The following is an 8,419-nucleotide window of genomic DNA, read 5'->3' on the forward strand; positions in this document are numbered from 1 at the left end:
AATAGAAAAACTACAATCAAACAAATAAGAACATTGGGTGGTTAAATATATAAATAAAAATGTTACATAAATATACATTTAAATCAAAAGAAAAAATAACATTCGTCTACTTTGCTCAAACAACAAAACCTATATCCGTTTTCTGAATCTTTTTTCTTTATTTAACACAATTCAACCATAGAAATTTGGTGACAATTCTTCACTAACTTGCAATCAAAATGTTTTTCTTGAAAAAGAAGAACCTAAAAGATATTCCAAGCAAAACATTTATGTTTGGAGAGACACATTCAAAATTGAGTAATACACACAAATCATATATAGAGATCAAACGAGAAACCGAATATAAAGAAAGAATAGAAAAAGCTTCATTTGTTTTGGTTGAAAGAAAAAAAATCATATTACGATTATCATCGATGCGACATAACCCATTTCTTTAAATCATCATATTTGGATCGTGAATGTTTCAACTACATGAAAACTTTTGAATCACAATATCTTCAACCAAATGACAGCTTTTTGTAAAAAAAAATGTAACTACATATACAATAAGAGAATGCAAAAAATTATTGAAAATGTATAAATATTATAAATGTTATTAATTAAGGAATATAAAGAGTTTTGTAGGTTTCAAATCAATATAGTTTGAGAAAACAAAATATATCTAAACATATGATTTTGAATGGTATGGTTTGAGAAAATAAAATATCTCTAAATATTTGATTTTGAATGGTCTCATTTATACTACTGGAAAAAAACATAACACGATCAAACTATGAGTAAAAAAATGATACATTCACCCACAACCTTGACTTGTAGAACTCTTTTAGGGACTTCATCACTGCAAATACATTCTAAAAGAATTGTGTCTATTGAATTTTTTTTCATTTTATTATGATATCCTTCTTACATGCAAAAGTTTATATAGCATGTTTGGTGTTTAATGTTAAATCAATTACATAGGAAACATTTGAAACGTCATTTGAGAATATGAAAAGACAAAGGAGTTTCAAATCAATGCAGTGCTTAGAAATATAGTTATCTGAAAATATGAAAAAGACAAAGGAGTTTCAAATCAATGTGGTGCTTAGAAAAATGCTTCTATTATAAGATATATAGATTATTTCATTCTAATATTCACAAATTATTATGTGTTCGGAACTATTAGGATACGACTAGCTTTTTGTATTTTAACTCGAAGATCATCTTTTTTATCTCGTTTTCTAGTCGCGAACACGCATAAGGTGAGTTCACACTCCTACATTTTCAAGACTTTTTCTATGTTTTAGGGGGGAATACAAGTAACACACAAGAAAATATACGTTGAAACGCAAACATATAAATACGTTATTTTACTATTTTTATGAAAAGTGTTAAATACATGAAACGACTTTACTACCAACCTAATATATTTTTACATACAATGTTTTGATAAAAACATAAAGACATGAAAAACGGTTAGAAAATAAATTACATATTATATATATATATATATATATATTATATACACACACACACACACACATATATATATATATATATATATATATATATATATATATATATTGAGTACAAAACGTTCATTTCATTAAAACTTTATAAATATAGTTTATGAAACTTTACCCATTTTTAATCCGTTGAGCAAAGGGTAGAATTATATAAAGTGCATATATAATTGTTTTACGATATTTTCAATATTATCATGGAAAAAGGGAATAATTTCTTATACAAACATTTTCATTTCAAAAACACATACACTCGTTGAGTAAATTTGTGAGACATTGTCTTCATCGTACCTAACTGAGGATACACGAAAGTCATGTATTTTTATCCTGAATCTCCGATACGAGAGCGTGATACTTGTGTATAGATCTATACGGGTATGATGATCCCACATCCCTGACTATTAGCTATAGTCAGACCGGCAGGTTACGGGTGACAAATGTCATAAATAACTCGACGTCTGAAGAACGTCGAGGCAGGCAGTTCATTGTTAGCACGGTTATGAAAAATCACATGGGGAAACGACTATACGTATATTTTACACGAAAACACATTTCTTCAAACAGTTTTATACATGAATAAAACTACATGTTACTACTTTAAGTATGGAAAACACTAGTACATTTCGGTCTTGGACCCTTTAAGACTACAACTCATTACTACGGAAAATATTAGATTTTCTGGAATAAACACTATGATTTTACAAGTGAACGGCTTATATCTCATTTATTAGAAAATATCGGATTTTCTGGAAACAAACACGATATCTTTTCACGGAAAGGATTACTATTTTTCATATAAACTCTTATGAACTCACCAACTTAATTGTTGACACTTTTTCAAACAACTTGTATTATCAGGGAATCAGTAAAACAAGTAACCAACAACTTTTGAGGATGGGGTGCTAAGGTGTCAAACAAATCTTTTGTCATCATACTGTAATTGACTTTTGAAACATGTAACACTTAAAATGATGTAACCTTTACAATTATTTATATATGATGGTTATGTTTGCTTTCTTTACTATTATTCAGTTGTTATGATACAATACAGGAAAGTCATCCATCCTTGGACGTTTCCACCATCCTAGTTTGGGGGTGTGACAAATTTCTATCAAAGGATTGTTTATAGTGAACTAAGTATATCAAACCACATAAGATATACAAACTATAAATACAATGGGACAAAAACTCTTTGACGTAACATGTTTGTAAAAGTATACTTTAAAATATTATGATATTTTTATAAAAGTATAAGTACAATCATACTTACGAGTTCGGTGTCATAACAGTAACAAAACAAAAGGTATTCAGATAAGTTAAACACTACGAGTAGGTCTCTGGGTATGTAATAAAATCTTGGATGAATATAGCCTGGTGAACTATTTTTATCCAGGATGTGACTAATGTATGCTGAGGAATGGTCGTAGTGAACGACAAGTCTAAACTTACCAACAAACCATACAAAGAATCTCTAAACTTAAAATACTATAGGAGTATTTTGTGATACGATGAAACCACACACTTAGATTATTTATGTACCTCTTACCCCTATCCTCGAATAGACTCTAGGGCATGATTCTTCCTACCCGGAGATCCCTACCCCCCTAACCAAGGAAACGAAGGTTGGATCGTGGAAGATCCAGAGGAGGGTTCTGATGAGATTTTAGATGAAGAAGTCGAGGAAGACACCGACTTAGAACCCGAAGTGTACAACCCCACACAAGTCATCCAAAACCCCATATGGAACTTCCAAGGTTCGGTGCACCGATGGGCAGTAGACTTCAAGAGATGGAGCCAAGAGCAGGGAAAACGCCCGACCTATGGTATGGAACGAGGTTTTTACAACCTTGATAAAGGGGGTTTAGCAGACAGGGCTCTTCCTGTCATGGTCCGTTACATTGCCCGTCATGACGACTTAGGAAGAGCATCCGCCAACCAAATCATGGAGGTTGATGCTACCACCGAGGTTACTACAGTCCGTCTTTATCGTCTTGACGAAGATCACGATCGGACCCGAGATCATACTGAGGCCCTTCAGAGGGAAGTTACCGCAACTCAGGCTGAGATGAGAGATTATCGGGAATGTTAGTCCATAATGGAGAGGCATGTATTTGAGGCTGAGTACTGAGTGAAGGAAATGCAAACCTTCATGACTTCATCTCATGGACCACAGAAGATCAACCGCCACAAGTAGTTCCTATGTTACTCATGTTTTGTTATAGATTAGGTGTTTTCGAGTAAGTGTCAGTGCTACTCTTTTCTGTGTGTAGGATTGAACCTTCGAATAAGTGATTACACTATTCAAGGGAGTCGATATGCTGTCAAAATTTCCGTTGCATTGATGTATTGTAGGCCTGCTTAAAAGGCCAAATTTTCCCAGCATTATGTACTAAAATATATCGATGAAATTGACATGCATTTTATTCCATTGGAAAGTCTCTAGTAAATTCATAAATTGATTGTAATCATTTAATTAACTATGGTAGATTTCCATCAAAAAGCACTTACAAAATACATAAAATCGGAACGCAAAACACATGGAACTAAAATAATCTAGTCCGTTAGCACCCGACTTGTAACCACTATTGAAAACTCATCATCGTTTCATCTTTAAAATTTATAGCAGAAAAATGCCTCCGCGCAAATCTAACAGACGTTTCAAAATCACAACAGCAAAACCGACACCACCACCACCACCGATGGATACTGCTGCCTTCCAAGCTGTTGTGACAGCCGCTGTAACCATTGCCATAGCACATATTAGCTCTAACGGTACCGTTGGGTTGGAATTGGTACTAATTGTTCTAACCGAGGCGACAACCATGGTCGACCAAGAGGATGATCATATAAGGACTTCTGGAATTGCAAACCCAAAGCATTCTATGGCGACGGAGGTGTCATCGTCCTTACAAGGTGGTTCGAGAAGACTGAGTCGGTGTTTGAAATATGTACCTGTCCGGAAGAGAGTAGAGTCAAATTCGCAGCCTACACATTCACTGACGGAGCCCTCTCTTGGTGGACGGTCAGGTCAAATCATTAACACTCCCCGTGGCCAATGCTTTGAGTTGGGAGGACCTGAAAATCATGATGCTAGTAGAGTATTGCCCAAGCAGAGAAGTACAAAATTGGAGTAATAACTCTGTAACCTCACAATGGAGGGTTCTGATATAACAACATATACCACCAGGTTCAGTGACTTGGCAATGCTTTGTCCCGGGATGGTCACCCCGGAAAGCAAAAAAGTGGAACATTACCTCTGAGGACTATCCCCCCAAATCCAAGGAAATGTGGTATCTTCAAACCACTCTACCTTTGATAGTGCCAAACGCTTGGCAAGAACGCTTGTAGATCATGGAGTCTGCCAGGGCTTTATGACACCCATTCCCAAACAAGAAAAAGGGGGTGACAACAAGAAAAGACCTTGGAACAAGAGGAAGGGCAAATCAATGCATAAGCCCGCCAAGAAACAACAAATAGTGGCAACCCACACTGTCACTGTCTCGGCTGCCCAAGCACCAGTTAAGCAATATGCTGGAACCCTACCCAAATGTAACAAGTGCAACTCCCACCAAGTTGGAGCTTGTCGGGAAATGCATTACACAAATTGCAACAAGAAAGGACAAACTGTCTGTTTCTGTAAGGAGCTAGCCCAACTGACAGTCCCAACCACAACTATCGGAGTAAGCCAAACATGCTATGGGTGCAGGGAAACAGGGCACTTCAGGAGGGAATGCCCAAAAGCCAATAATAGGAATGTTGGGGGTACATGAAGAGTTCTGACATAAGGGCACGAGGAAGCCCTGAAGGATCCCATGGTGGTTATTGGTACGTTCCTTGTCAATAACTCATATTCATGCATACTCTTCGATAGTGGTGTGGAGAGAAGTTTCGTGAGCCACAAATTTAAACACATACTCAACCAAAAACCACAGTCACTCAACGAAATATTCACCATAGAAATGACAAATGGTAAAACTGAAAGAACTAAAGATGTGTATATTGGGTGCACTCTAACTATAAACAATCATTCCTTTCAAATCGATTTAATTCTAGTCACAATAAGGAGTTTCTTCGTCATCATTGGTATGGATTGGTTAAGTCCTCACCATGTCGATATCTTATGTTACGAAAAAGCCATCCGACTAATCTACCAAATAAAGAGACCATCTTCATCTATGGTGACAAACCTAGCACAAGTGTCAAAATCATCTCGTGCATCAAGGCTCAAACCTATCAGCACAAGAAGTACCACGCATTCCTAGCACACGTTGTTGACAAGAAGAAGGTGGTAAGGGATATCAAGGATATTCCGGAAGTCTATAACTTTCCCAATGTATTCCGAGAAGACTTTCCGGGAATATCTCTTGTGCGGCAAGTCGAGTTCAGAATCGAATTAATTCCTGGAGCCACCCCCATAGCCAAGTCCGCGTATCGATTGGCTCCGGACGAAATGCAGGAATTATGCAGTCAATTAAACGAATGGCTGAACAAAGGATTTATCCGACCAAGCTTTTCACCTTGGGGAGCACCAGTTATGTTCGTTAAGAAGAAAGACGAATCTTTTCGCATGTGCATTGACTATCGTGAGTTGAACAAACTCACTATCAAGAATTGATATCCTTTACCCCGAATCGATGACCTATTCAACCAAATTTAAGGAGCATGCTACTTCTCAAAAAATCAATCTGAGGTCGGGTTACCTCCAACTGTGTGTCCAGGAGGAAGATGTTCCCAAAACGGCATTTCGGACTCGCTACGGTCACTACGAGTTTGTGGTGATGCCCTTCGGGTTGACCAATGCACCAGCTGTGTTCATGGACCTGATGAATCGGGTATGCCGACCTTACTTAGATAAAATCATGATAGTATTCATTGATGACATATTGATTTATTCACGAAGTAAGGAAGAGCACAGTCAACATCTACGACAAGTCCTAGAGACATTAAGGACGGAAAAGCTATATGCCAAGTTTTCCAAATGTGAATTTTGGATCCGAGAGGTGGACTTCTTGGGTCATGTGGTTAGAAAAGAAGGAATACATGTGGATCCATCCAAAATCAAGGCAATTGAGAACTGGAAAGCACCAAGAACACCGACTAGATATTCATACAAAATTTCTCTAATATCGCTAAGCCACTCACCACCTTGACCCAAAAGGGTGTAACCTTCAATTGGGAGGAGAAACAAGAAGCTGCTTTCCAGATACTAAAGCAAGCCCTATGCAGCACCCTGATCTTGCCTCTTCCAGAAGGAACCAATGAATTTGTGGTCATCCGCGATACTTCAAATTAGGGTCTTAGGTGTGTGCTCATGAAACAAGGAAAGGTCATTGCCTATTCCTCAAGACAACTTAAGACTCACGAAGTTAACTACACCATGCATGACCTCGAATTAGGAGTCGTGGTGTTTGCTTTGAAAATCTAGAGACACTATCTTTATGGCATGAAGTGCACAATCTTCACGGACCATAAAAGTCTCCAACACATATTCGATCAAAAGGAACTCAACATGAGGCAACGACGATGGGTGGAGCTACTAAATGATTACGAATGTGAAACTCGTTATCATCCAGGCAAGGCCAACGTAGTAGCAGGTGCCCTCATCTGAAAAGAATACCCAGACCGTCGAGTAAAGTCGTTGACATTAACTATCCATTTACACCTATCCACCCAGATCAAAGAGCCCCAACTGGAAGAATTGAAACTTGAAAATGTCTTCGAAGTATCCTTGATAGGAATGAATAAAAATCTAGAGGTCAAGGGTGATGGTGCTCGTTATATCATGAATCGGATCTGGACACCGAAGTTCGGTGGATTCAAAGATGTTGTCATGAACGAGGCTCACAAGACTCGATATTCTGTTCATCCCCGTTCAAACAAGATGTACCTGTAGCTCAAGAAACGTTATTGGTGGCCAAACATGAAAGCCGAAATCGCTACCTACGTGGGCAAGTGCCTGACTTGCGCCAAGGTCAAGGTAGAATACCAAAAGCCCTCGGGTTTACTACAACAACCAGAAATACCTGAGTGGAAGTGGGAGCGGATAACCATGGACTTCATCACCAAGTTACCCAAGACGACAGGTGGACTCAACACCATCTGGGTGATCGTTGATAGGTTAACCAAATCCGCACACTTCCTACCAATAAAAGAGACGGACAAGATGGAGAAACTGACCAGAACATACATTAAAGATATTGTGTGACTACATGGAGTACCAATATCCATTATCTCTGACAGGGATAGTAGATTCACCTCATAGTTATGGCAGTCACTACAAAAATCGCTAGGAACTAAACTCGACATGAGTAGGACCTACCACCCACAGACCGACGGGCAGAGCGAAAGAACTATCCAAACATTGGAGGATATGTTGAGAGCTTGCATGATAGACTTTGGTAAAGCTTGGGATACCCATTTACCACTCGTCGAGTTCTCATACAACAATATCTATCACACTAACATCAAAGTTGCTACATTCGAAGCCCTCTATGGTCGCAAGTGCATATCACCTCTATACTGAGCTGATGTGGTTGACAGGCAACTAGCAAAAGGGCAAGTCCCTGACAGCACTCTCACTGGCCTTGAGATTATAAGAGAGACAATAGAAAAGCTCGTCCAAATTTGAGAAAGACTGAAAGCATCTAGGGACTGGCAAAAGAGCTATGCATATAAGAGATGCAAACCCTTGCAATTCCAGGTGGGCGACCGCGTTCTGTTAAAAGTCTCACCCTGGAAAGCAATGATATGCTTTGGAAAGCGTAGAAAACTAAATCCAAGGTACATCGGGCCTTTCAAAATCATTTCTAGAATCGGCCCGACAGCTTACAAACTCCAACTACCACAAGAACTTAGTAACGTACACCCCACCTTCCACGTGTCCAATCTAAAGAAGTGTCTATCCGAAGAGACTCTTG

The sequence above is a fragment of the Lactuca serriola genome, chromosome 4 (assembly GCF_051521515.1).
Source record: "Lactuca serriola cultivar US96UC23 chromosome 4, Lser_US96UC23_V15, whole genome shotgun sequence".
In the NCBI taxonomy this organism is placed as follows: Eukaryota; Viridiplantae; Streptophyta; class Magnoliopsida; order Asterales; family Asteraceae; genus Lactuca; species Lactuca serriola.